The sequence below is a fragment of the Dama dama genome, chromosome 18 (assembly GCF_033118175.1).
Source record: "Dama dama isolate Ldn47 chromosome 18, ASM3311817v1, whole genome shotgun sequence".
In the NCBI taxonomy this organism is placed as follows: Eukaryota; Metazoa; Chordata; class Mammalia; order Artiodactyla; family Cervidae; genus Dama; species Dama dama.
The window spans coordinates 23,085,661-23,099,180 of NC_083698.1; the positions used below are offsets into that span (position 1 = coordinate 23,085,661).

The 13,520-nt window shown below is 39.9% G+C and overlaps 1 long non-coding RNA gene across 1 annotated transcript; it reads right to left on the reverse strand.

Annotated features, from left to right (window-relative positions):
* Positions 1–2,825: 2,825 nt before the first annotated feature.
* Positions 2,826–13,022, reverse strand: LOC133072116 (uncharacterized). The gene is made up of 6 exons (XR_009696637.1): positions 12,165–13,022; positions 9,779–9,823; positions 8,865–8,983; positions 7,619–8,136; positions 6,626–6,841; positions 2,826–6,150 (listed from the first exon to the last, which is right to left on the reverse strand). It is a non-coding gene; the product is annotated as an uncharacterized LOC133072116 (long non-coding RNA).
* Positions 13,023–13,520: the final 498 nt, after the last annotated feature.

A 13,520-nucleotide genomic window follows, 5' to 3' on the forward strand; every position in this document is an offset into this window, starting at 1 on the left:
GAAGGGCTTCCTCCCCCAGAAGGACTGTATTCTCACCGTGAAGAGCAAGCACGCACAGCAGCGATGGCAGGGCCCTGGCCAGGGACGCACGGTGAGCCTGCCGCGTGACAGCCCTGCTCACAGACCTTCCCCGTGGCAGCGGGCAAGCGGTACAGCTTCTTCCTTTACAAAAGGGGACAAGTAGGTATGGGGATTACAAGGTTTTGAAGTCACGGGCGTGCGTCTAAGTTTGCATTTGGGCTCTCCCTGCCATTAGGTTTCTTTCCCTATCAATGTTATTGAACGTTTTTCTGTGTTTTGGTTTCATCATTTACCAAATGGACAGATTATTTGGCATTTACTCTTGAAGGTATTCTGAGGAATAATGAAGTACCGTGGGTATTATTATCACACACAGACACACACACAACTGGAGAAGAGAGAACAGAAATAGAAAGATTAAGTGTGATGGAATTTAAAGAAAAGTAAAGTTTTGGAGCAGAGGATAATGATAAAATAAGCTAGAAAGAATCAAACTATCAGTCTGCACAATTCCTGGTTTTCCCGTGACTGCTTTTTTATTTTTTGTACTATGTGGGCTACAGAAGTATTTTTTTCCCTCTTGAACATTAAAGCGGTGACAGCAATGATTATTCCTAAGCACAGGTCTGAATAGAAAGCCACACTACGGAATATTTTACTTTCCCTGCAAATCTCCTCACAACCTTCTCATAAATAAATGGGGCTAGAGTCAAGAAAACTATGTTAAATCCCTCCCTTACTGTTTGGACTGTTCCCAAATCATTCATCATGGATACAGGAGGATGGGGGCGTCTCTTTGGCATATATCTTAGGGAGGTCTGGCAGGGTTAAGGGAAAGAGACAAAGGAGCCTATGCTCAAATATCCAGGGTATTTTTGCCAATCTAGTGCTTTTAAAAATACATGCACAGTATACTTTTGTCAGTAAATCCTCTAGACGCTTACAGTGAAGGTGGTGAAAATTGCTTAGGCAGTTCAAAATCGTATCTAGAGCATTTTGCAGATCAGTGTTCTGACAAGTGAAGATGAGAATATCCATCTCTAGATCCTAAACTCAGTGACCCCTGAGGATTGGCAGTAGGTTTTTTTTTTTTTTGGATTGGAATTGAGTAACTCTTTAAATTTGAGTGGTATCTATTTCCATTCTATCAGTATTTCTGGGCGAGGAGGATGACGTTGTATAGGGGATTTGGGCCAATTTGAGGGCAAAAATATCTTGGTCCCAGGGAAACTATGCATGTTGTATAAGAGTCACAAAATTCATGATAGATTGCTCTGTGCAATTGCTCTTAAGGATTCCATGTCCTATTTTAAATCTTTGAAATGAAACTTTATGCCACAGGGTCGTCAATGAGAGGAAAGGGTAAAGGAAAAATATAAAATAAGGCTGAAGCAAGACAGCACATCTGTTACGGTATGAATGGCTCTTACAAATTCTCTTCCTTTCACTCAGAAACGTCTTATTGTTAACTGTTTCATTTGGGTGGGGTATAAATTATTTATGGGGTTTAGAGTAGAAGGCCACCATGTTTTATCTTTTTCTGGCTTTTATGCTTGAAAAAACAATGCTAAGTTGTGGTTGTGTCAAGATAACTTTAAGTGAAAAGTACATTTTTAAATTTCTTTAATTAAACATGATCAAAGGCACCCTTAAAGCATTTGAATGAGCATTTCCCTAGTTATATGGCACTGTCTATATTCTTTTAACATGGCTATTGGCTCAGTGAACCTGTTGTTGGTTCAATAGTTCCTTCTGCTATGAACGACCAAAATTTTCCACTCTTTGAAACTTAGTGTTTTACTATATACAGATGAAACACACCTGTTTCTGATATACAACCACTTTCAATTTTTGTTAACTGAAAAATTCATGAAATGGAAAAAATCTGTGTACCCCTTTCTGGTGTAAAATATAATTTGGAGGTTCATGTTGTTGATTAAAAAATAGTGAGCACCTACTGTGTGTGCAGAAGGCACTGTGGAATTAATTCAACAAATCTGAACATGTTGATGGAGCACTCACTCTGGGCCAGGCCCTCTTGCACGATCTGAAAGGTGGGTTATGAAAACAAAGAAAATCAGAGACAAACACCAGTAACAGGCAGGGAAGGAAGGGGGATAGAGTGTGCTGGGGGGTGGGCTGACTTTTAAATAGGATGACCAGGGAACTTAGTATTGGGGGGAACAAGATTATAATGGGAAAAGGTGAAGAAAGATTGGGAAGAAAATGAAGGTGCAAACAATATAGTTCGTTGTGGAAGATCTTTCCCAACAGAGGGAACAACAAGGGCCTTGAAGTGGAGGAACACGGAACACTTGAAGAAGAGGCCAGTGATGCCATAACTGAACACCTAGAGTGGGACAAAGCGTAGGATGAGTTCATAGAGGTAACAGGGAGCCAAATTATAGTAGGTCTTGAAGGCCACTGAAAAGGCTTTGTTTTTACCATGAGCAAGATGGGAGCCTTTGGAGGGGCTGAATAAGAGAAAACATTATCTAAGTTTTTAAAAAATTACTTATTTATTTCAATTAATTTTTATTGGAGTATAGTTGCTTTATAATGTTGTTAGTTTCTACTGTACAGCAAAGTCAATCAGCTATCCGTATATCCCCTCTTTTTTGATTTCCTTCTCATTTAGGTCACTACAGAGCCCTGAGTTCCCTGAGCTCCTCTACAGTAGGACCTCATTAGTTATCTGTTTTATACAGAGTGTCAGTATTCTACATATGTTAATCCCAATCTCCCAATTCCTCCCACCCTCCCCCTTCACTTTGGTATCCATACATTTGTTCTCTAGAGCTGTGTCTCTTTCTGCTTTGCAAGTAGGATCATCTGTACCATTTTTCTAGATTCCATGTATATGCATTAATATACATATTTGTTTTTCTCTTTCTGACTGACTTATTTGCTTCACTCTGTATAACACTCTGTAGGTCCATCCATGTCTCTAGGTCCACCCAATTTTGTTCCTATTGGGACAAAGCGGCTGAGTGATACTCTATTATATATGTAATACATCTTCTTTATCCATTCCTGTGTTGATGGACATTTAGGTTGCTTCCATGTCCTGGCTATTGTATACAGTGCTTCAGTGAACATTGGGGTGCATGCATTTTTTGAATTATGGTTTTCTCCAGGTCTATGCCCAGTAGTGGGATAGTGGAGTCATATGGTAGTTCTAGTTTTAGTTTTTTGAGGACCCTCCATACTGTTTCTTCATAGTAGCTATACCAGTTTGCATTCCAATCAACATTGTAGGATTTATTTCCTTTCCCAGCATTTATTGTTTGTAGATGTTTTTGATGATGGCCATTCTGACCACTGTGAGGTGATACCTCATTATAGTTTTGATTCATATTTCTCTAATAGTGATGTTAAGCATCTTTTCATTTGTTGTTGGCCATCTTGTATGCCTTCTTTGGAGAAATGCCTATATAAGTCTCCTGCCCATTTTTTTGATTGAGTTGTTTTTTTGATATTGACTTGCATGAGCTATTTGTATATTTTGAAGATCAATCCTTTGTCAGCAAATATTTTCTCCCATTCTGAGGGTTGTCTTTTCATCTTGTTTATGGTTTCTTTTGCTTTGCAATACCTTCTAATTATTCCTAAATCAGTATAGTTGCCCTGTTGTATACACACACACACACACAGTAGGATGTGTGCATGTAGAGACAGAGAAACCAGTCAGCAAGGCACTGAGTATCCCAGATGAGAGATAATTACGGCTTGGATCAGGGTCATAGACAAGAAATGACTAGAAGCAGATTCTGAATATATATATTTGAGATTTGCAGGATTTGCTAAAAGACTGTATGCATAAATTAAGAGAAAGAGATGAATCAGTGATTCTAAAATGTCAGTTGCCATTTACTACAGAAGAGAAGGTAGGAGGTAAAGCAAGTTTTGAGGGATGGCAGTGGGGCAGGGGTTGGGAGTTCTGTTTTGGACACATGTCACGGGAGATGCCAAGTGAGGAGGCAAGGTGAAGATGACTCAGCACACAGGTGGGGAGAACCATCTGGAGCTGAGGTCAGGGTCCAGGCTGGATACATGTATTTGAGAGTCGTCAGCACTGAGATGATATTTAAAGGTGTAAAATTCTGTAAGATCATCTTGGGAGTGAGTGGGTATTGATCAAGTGCCAAAACGAAGCTTTACTAAATAGTGAAGAGTCCAGACTGATAAGCCAGAACCCAAAGAGAGGGAGGGAACGAGACACCAAGAAGAAATGGCCAGTGAGCGAGGAGGAAAACTGAGACAGCATGAGGTCCTAGAAGTCAAGTGAAAAAACAATAAAATGGAATGAGGATTATACTTTTGGATATATAGAAATAATTATTAACCTTATAAAGAAGATACAATGACATAAAAGCATTCCAAATTTAGTAGTAAGTGGTAAGTGCTACAGAAGATCTGTGTTCCGGCTGCTACAGTCACGGACAAAAGGGATTCCTGACCCTCAGTTCATGAGAGGCCTGCATGGAGTGGGCAGCATTTACACCCAGTGTCGAGGGATGTGTAGAAATGTGATTAGTAGAAGTGGAGGAAGAGAAGACAGTTATATCAGAGGGAACCTTTTTACTAAGAAGCTGAGAGAAGAGACAGGATGAGGTATATTTGAGGAACAGCGAGTAGGCAAGCTGGCCTGGTATGGAGAATGTGGAGACCACTTGCTGCACACCTCTAGGGCAGGTTTCCAGGGGCTGAGAAACATGCTCAGATTTTGTTATGTGGTTTTTGTTTTTTTAGCAACTCTTCAGAGCAATGGGTATAAGAACTCTTAACCTTGAACCTTTCTTTTCAATCCTTTCTCCCAACCTCTCACCTACCAAATCTTGTCTCATCTGTAAATATAGTAACAGCCATGCACAACCTCTGTCTGTTTAGCAACTGTGGAGTTCTTGTTCTAAGGGAAACTCTGGTAGGAGGAAAAGAGAGCAACATGTGCAAAAATAATCACTGTACTAGGAGTAGCTTCTGTGTTCCAGGTCTGATGTTGGAGGAAAAAGGTAGAGAGAGCAATAAGAGTAAGATAAGGCTCATTCTTTGAACGGTTGCACAAATTTCTGAGGTCAGTTTGCCTTAATAGCTGTAAAATAGAAAATTCATGCTATATATTTGGAGTTTGGCCCAGCACAATCTGACCTATGCCCCAGTGCCATGGAGACGAGAAAGTTGTGTTGCCAGCATCCAGATACAAAATTCCTTAAAAATAACAGTCATGGCACTAACGGAAAAGAAACATGAGGAGGAATCACATGAGATTTTCTTCTCAGTAACAGACAGGAAATATATTAACAGATTCCATGCCTCAAAAAAACTGAACACGGTAAATTTTCTTATAGACATTTTCATGTGAATTTTAATTTTAGGGTCAATTTCATGAGTTTTCCCCCCTCATCTTTGTATTCCCAGTGGCTTAGTGGGATGAACTGAGTCAGAGGACCTATTATCCAATTCAAACTCAGACACCAGTTTAAGCCCCCTGGTCTCTCTGCACCTCATGGGTCTCACTTGCAAAATGGTATATAAGAAAGTGGGAAAGTCATTTGGTAGCTATGGCATGCTGCGTGAGCTACCGAGTGTCTCAATTTCAGTTGCTGAAACACAAATTGGAAAGAATAACAGCTCTCACCCAGTGCTGTGATGAGGATTAAAAGAATTCATGTACAGAAAACTTCTGGCACATAGTAGATCCTCGAATAAATACTCATTTCCTTCCTTCTCTTAATTTGAGCATTTTAGTTCCAATATAATGTCAAGCACTTATTTTGCAGAATATATTTTGAAAGAAATTACAGAGTTTACCACTATTAGTTGTTTTGAATTTTAAAAAAATGGCATCTGCAGCCTCTATGTTTACGGTGAAAAAGAATTTGTAGGGAGCACGTACTACATGAACAGTGAGGAGAAAACTGGTATTCCCCTCAGGAGAAAATTTAAGATTATTTTGGAAAAAAGAGGAAGGAAGGAAAGGAGGAAGGAAGTTAGTTGATAAATAGTTTTAAAGTCTATAAATTTAAAATGAACCAAGTAAGAGAAAGAAGAGTATTTGCTGCACTGCCCTTCCCATTAAGATGTAGGTTAGGTACTGGGGCTGGCATGACATAAACATCCATCTTCTTCCTAAAATGGAAAAAAAGAAATTTATGAAAATGAGTGAGTTTACAGTAGGAATGTCAGCTCAGTCAATGACTCAATGCCCCATGTAAAAGGAAGTGTATACTTTACTACTTTGGCCTTACTATATTTTTCTTATTTTGTCTGACTACATATTGCAGACATTCTTTTCAGTTAGCAATTAGTCTAATTTGCAGCTGCTTTTATAAAACCAAAGCCTCCCTCCTACAAATGAAAATGTTCAAGTCCTTCGATCTCTAGTATCATACGGTTTGTTATTTCAGACATGTAAAACACCCAGAGCACGAAGGAAACACAATCAATAGCCAGCATCCCTTAGCACCATCCATTACTCAGCCGTTTCCGGTTTGTCACACAGTGTGAAATATAAATGAAGAAGGAGGGGAAGGGAGACAAAGCGGTAATTCACGCCTGTCTAGGAAGTTTGGCACTGCAGCCCCAAGTACAGGGAGCCACTTACAGGAGAAAAAGCGTAACCAGAGACTATGGAAGTGTGGAAGGTGAGATCATCCACCAGCAGCAATCCTTCAAATTCATAGACACTTGTGGATTCATGAGGTGAGAATGAGCAGTGCGGAGGACTGTGAAATTCATTTCCAGTGTTTGACTTTGTTAACACACATTCTCAAGCTGTCTTTGTTATGAGATAGCGCTCAACTTCTTAGTGAAAAAAAATCTGTATAGAAAATATCCCCATTAATCAGAAATAATAATAGTGTCAAACATAAAAGAGACCACAGGATTGTTTATGTAACTCTAAAGTATTATTCAAAAGAGAAATATATATATATTTATAAACACATATAAAAATATATAAAAAATAGAGATATAAATATATATTTCTTTTAAATATATATTTATTTTTAAATATATAATTATATATCTCATATATAATTATATATGTGTGTATATATATTTATTTAGGAGAAACTTGCACTAACCATCTTTTTTTTAAAAAAAAATCTTTACCTGAATTTTTAAATGATTAATTTGAATTAACTAATTGCAATTTATTTGAATGTATTTGTCTTCATTAAGAATAATCAAAACTTGTCTTGAAATGTCTTTTAACTAAACTTTTCTCCAAGGCAGAAATAAATCTATCAGTGATTTAATAGGATAAAAAAAGTAATTTATGGAATGAAGCAATGATCTGTACCTTTCTCACATCTCTCTCACAAAGCCTCACGTAGATATTTTGTCAATTTCAAAATCAGAAGAAGGAAATGCCCTATATATTAGTAGTTTCTCTAGAAACTGGCAATCAAAATCTAGGAATGAAGCAATGAGAGTGTGAAAGTGCTGGGGTGAGAGAGGGAAGAAGAGGTAGCACCAGTTACAGCTTTTGGGGTCTGCGTGTGTACCAGAAAAATTTAAATGACATGTATCAGTAAAGTGTCATTTGTTATGAAGGACTTTGACAATTCAGAAATTTTAAAGTATTTCCTCTTACTTCTGGTGTCTGCTCCCCAGTGGGCGAGGTTGGTCCAGAGACTTGAGCGATCATCCCCTTGCCAGGGAGTCTCATTCAGAGAAGGCAATGGCAACCCACTCCAGTGTTCTTGCCTGGAGAGTCCCAGGGACGGGGGAGCCTGGTGGGCTGCCGTCTATGGGGTCGCACAGAGTCGGACACGACCGACAGGACTTTGCAGCAGGGAGTGGGATTGGCGTGGTGGTGACCAGAGCCTGCCTGGGTATCCAACAGGGCCTCCCTCTGCTCTGCGGGTGTCAGCGCGCCTGTCAGGGGTGGGGTCTGCTTCCTAGGTGTTGGAGGAGAGGCCTCCAGGTCTGGTGCTTCACTGTGTCTGTGATCCGCGGCGCTCCCACCGGGAGAACAGCCACTGCGCGGTCTTCCCCTGGGCGGCTCCCCTGTGAGTGTCCTCTGCTGTGTCCCCTTCCACCTGTTGTGCCAGCTCACCGAGTGCAGATGATTAATCCACATGATTAACGTAGGGGTAAGATGAGGAACGTCTGCAAGGATAAGGACTTTAGCTGTCTCATTCAGAGCTTTTCAGATTTAAAGTGCACAAATCACTTGGGATCTCATTAAAATACAGACTGTGAATCAATTTGGTTTGCCTTTCTCATAAGCTCCCAGGCCATGCCAATGCTGCTGGTCTATGAAGCACACTTTAATTAGCAAAGCCTCAGATCATGACACAGGAAGAAAGTTTATCAGAGAAATTGCATCTAGAGAAGTCTGAATATCACATGATCTTTCTTAGCACCCTTATTCCCACTCAGTTCTTTGCAATGAAATCTACTCTAAAAAACATAAATAAAAGTAACATATTCAAATAAACACAATATGATACTTTTACTAAGGCAAATAAATGCATTATTTAACTCAGTTCGCAAAAGAGCCTGTGAACTAAATGCTTTTATTGGGTTGGCCAAAAAGTTCATTCAGGTTTTTCCATCCGCTGAATGGGGAAATCTGAAAGACATTTTTGGCCAACTCAATATTATTTTCACTTTACAGAAAAAGAAACAGCCTTGGGAAATTTAATTAAGGTAAAACCACATATGCAGAATTTAGAAACAGTTCTGAATTTGGCAAATCTTCACTCCAGAGCCTAAATATATTAGTCAGTTTTACTACAATTGTCAAATTATGCTATTGCATTCTTATTTTGCAAACAAAGCATTAGACAAAAGATACAGTAGGGATACAAAGCTGTAGGAACTTTGGGATATACCATCTTCATTGACAGCTTCTAGATCAGGAGAGACACAGGAATAAGTTACTCTTGACATTAGCAATCTTACATGTGTGGTGAATAGCAGCATTGATGCAATAAATAATCTCTTTCAAGACCTAGAATGAATGCAAGAAGAGAGTAAAATACTGGATTCAGCTCCTTAAGCTAAAGAATAGACAAAGAGATTCTAGATAAGGACATACTGGAGCCTCCAAGCCCTGAACATATGGGATAACCCTTAAAGCTCCACGTCTGAAAAAATAGCCCTTAGATTTTAGAATCCCTGAAGGACTTTTACTATATGAAGGGTTTACTATATGAAGGGTATACTATTAAATATTTTATGCATTCTGTTATTTTTAAAGAGAATAATCCTTCCCCTAAGGTGTGCTGGCCCCAGGGTCTTTGAACAAGTCTAGACAAGAATTAACCAGGGGCCATCATTTTCATTATGTTATAATTATGTTTGCTTATTTCACAGTTTAATATACTCCCTTCTGTTAAACTATAGCAAAGGCCTTTAGCACCTGTTGCTTATTTCTGCCAGACTGAAAGTATTCCTTTCTCTTTATTATTCGTGTGCAAGAATAAGATGGAACTTGCCAAGAGTTGTCATTCTTGAATGCACCTGCCAACTGTCAGATACTAATAGCTGAAATGCTTATAGCATATGCTGTGGTTGCTGCAGCTACCAACTTCCAGTGCCCAGAATTTCACAAGAGATTGGATACACGCAGGATGACAGATTCATTCCTTGATACACACGTATGTGATTATATGCCCATGGGTATATACCACGCTTATATAACACATCCCCAGGTCAGCTTTGGCTGAGACTATATCTTAAAGTAATTTACTACCTTACATCTTCAACTTTAAAAAAAAGAATAAATCCCTTGGACTATACTTACTGATTTGTTGGCAGTTGCTCGACCAGACTGGCATCAGCCTGAGTCCTAAAAAAAAAAATAAAATAAAACTGAGTTTTGGCTTACAAGGTAGCACCCCACATCCTTTTTTGGTAAGTTCTTTTCTGGTGATGCCTAATACTTTCCCCACTCTTCTGTTAGGTCTTCAGTCCATCCAGATAAAAGTGAGGGCTGCAAAGCTGCAGTGATTGAGGGGCGGGGCTGACATAGATGTCTCATCCTCCATACTGCGGTCCCAGTGGGGTGAAGACAGAAAGGAATGCATCCTTGTTCCAGTTTACTGTCTCCTGCCAGTCTTGTCAGATCTTATCAGAGGTGCCCAGTGGAAGGGAGAAAGGGTAGGAACGGTTTTCTAGAATGCTTACATGGGACTAAAGCCAGGAAGGATGGAGTGATGATGGTTCTGCTCTCCTGGCTTTACCACATTCCCAGGGACGAGTGAGGCCTTCCACGTTTTTGTTTAGTTTCCCAGAAGCCCATGTGTTTCACGTTTACTTCCCCTGCCCATGAGTACGTATATGTATATATAGCTGGCAGAACATTAACTTCCCTCTCCTTGACAGATATTAAAAAAAAAAATCTATGTAATACACAAGAAAACAACTCTGCAGCAGGAAGCAGTCTTATTTTATGAACACCCTTCTTCAGGTAACCTCAAGATAGTACAGTTTAGACAATTAATTTTCCCTTTAGAAACACTAGAGTGAAATATTCCTAGACCTCTTTCCCTCCCTTTCTCCCTCTTTTGCTTTCACTGTCTCTCTCTTTCATGTATGAAAATACCACTCAGAGCTCAAGCTGCTTGATAATTAAAGAATAAATTACACATCTCAAGGCCTTTAATATTAGAATAAACATGAGTTTAGTTCATGAATAGCAAGCTTTCACGAACCAAGTAGTCAAGAACCTTGTTGGCATAGCACCTGAATGGAACCAAGGGCTCTTTCTCAGAGGTAGAATTTCCCATACAAGTAAGTCTACAAACCTCTTCACTGATAATTCATTATACCTTCTGGAAAGGGCTGTCTTGCTGTGTAGGGCTATAGTCAAGCAATTTTTCTTTTCCTAAGTTAACTTATACCTTAGTAAGTAATCCTTCTTGGATGTGAGTCAGTCACAAGGAGGCTTTTTCTCAGAGGTTCTTGGCACATTTAATTTATAATTGATGCCACCGATGACATAAAAACAGAAGTGCATTATACTTAAGGACAAAAAAGATTCTTCAGGTATACTCAGAGTGAGCTCATTTTTGCCAGCAAAGAACAGAGCACCTGCAGGTAAGTTGTCTACGTTCCCATGGGCTCTGCTACCTGTTAATAATAGTATTATTGGATCACTACCTAGGAAAACAACCCTAGGAAAAAAGTCAAAGCTCATGGCTTTCAGCAGACTCAGAAAAACACATAGGGGGCCGAGTTCTAAACTCTGCCTTTCAGAACCTAGGCCGCTGACCAAAGAATTCCAAAGAGAATTCTGTGCGCTGTCACTGATAAAATTTAAAAGGAGATTAGAGACCTGCTTCCAGCCGGAATAATTTGAAAGCTCTGACATGTACCATTATACTGTTTGATGAACATTTCCAGAAGAATAAGATGTCTGTTTTGACCTTTGCAGTGTAAAAAAACATGTCAAAGAGAAGGACAGAGGATTATTTTAATACAGATACCAGAAAGCTGCCCTCCTTATTGAGAAAGTATGGCAGGCTGAATTTTAGTCTTTAGTTTCCTTTGTAATTTGAAAGTCCTCCCAGATAAAACTTTGCGGTATACAACTTGGTTTTGACATCCTGGCTTTTTGCCTCTAACTGTTTATAAGTCATGCAAGGAAGTCATCTATCTTGACCAATATGGCTTAGACATATTTTCCATGTTAATTACACATGTTTGGACTGACATTGCAGTGATACAATTTCATTTGTTTAAAACAACAGAGTGGATGGCTCTTCAACTCAACAAGTATAGGTAAAAATTCTTCCTAGGGTAGATGTAACAAGTCTGGAAATTATATAGGCACAGGCACTAGTGGCTGAAACCCCAGAGACTAAGAAGCTGATAATTCTGCAATGATCCCTTGTTTCGATTAAAAGCATGTTGGAAAACTATGACATAGTTATCAAAAAAATTACAATTATAATAATATATGTGTTAGACACTCCCACAAGATTGGTATCCTGAAAATAATCAGCAGTTGAAAAGGAAGCAGAAGCATTTTAACTCTGACCCAGTGGAACTATTCACATTTTGGCTGTGTTTTTGAGCAGGACCTCCACATTTTTTTACATTCACCAGAACACCAGCAGTTAACCCCGTAATGGCCAACTGCTAGTTATTACCCGACATTTGGTCCGCAGCTGCGCGGCTCTGCTCACTTTATTGTCGTTTCAGCCCTCAGCCCATTAGATGCCTGGTGACCGCTTGCATGCAGAGGGGCCTTTGGTTAACTGAATCCCCATCAGGATCACAGCTGTTGTGAAATATGCGGTGACAAAAATATCCATGTGCAATGCGTGGCAGATAAATCTGCAAGCCAATTTAGGCACAACCTGAAAAACAAATGAGGGGACTAGTCGAACGCTCTGGCTTCTGAACATTACAAACTACATTTCCTTTATTTTGGGGGAATATGTTTCGTAAAATGCCAGCATTCCCCTCTCAGTGTAACAGATGATGGGGGCTAAATTTCAAAGTGATAGGCCCAGTTAAGCAAAAAATGCACTTTTCCACCTTCCTTCACTCAGCAGTAAGAGAATGAATATCATGTTCAATTATCCAAACAGATTCCTGACTTTGGCATAATACTAACATCAGCGTTAGGTATTTATTCACGGTGTGCCTCAACTCAAAACACCAAACCCTTGTTTCAGTTTCTTTCAGCCTGGAAGCCTAGCACAGTGGTTGCATATGTGCAAGCAGGTCCTACCACGCTGCTGACAACAGCTGAGCTTCCAGGTCCGGTCCATCACACAGCGGGCCCTGAAAGTAGCCTGTAGGTAATTATGGTGGCTGTTACAATGGTCAACCCATTTTCCAGTTGTGACACTGAGAGATTGTGCTGATTCTGCTTCATATTGCTACCTGCAAGCATTTAAAAATAGGAAGAAGACAAGGAAATAAACTACCCCCCAAAATAGAATGAAATCAGTTTCTCGATTGTTATCACTGAATGTCACTCCTTTGTCATTTTGTCACAAGTGAAAATCAGGTAACAGACGTGACCTGAGACTCCCTTGCTGCTGCTGCTAAGTCACTTCAGTCGTGTCCGACTCTGTGCGACCCCATAGACGGCAGCCCACCAGGCTCCCCCATCCCTGGGGTTCTCCAGGCAAGAACACTGGAGTGGGTTGCCATTTCCTTCTCCAATGAGTGAAAGTGAAGTCGCTCAGTCGTGTCCGACTCTTAGCGACCCCACGGACTGCAGCCCACCAGGCTCCTCCATCCATGGGATTTTCCAGGCAAGAGCACTGGAGTGGGGTGCCATTGCCTTCTCCGTGAGACTCCCTTAGGTCTAACTAAATTTAAATTCACAAAGCAGCAGTTGTTTCTGGTTCTAACTAATCTAAAATTTAGTTTGTACCTGCATGTGTTGATTTAATGAACTCTTCTCCCACATGTATTCTGTCCATTCACTCAATTGTTGAGATGTTCCTTAACAGAATTTTCTCCTCTATTAACTTATTCTGACATGTTGTAAGTACCTACTATGTGCCAGGCACTGGGGATAAAAT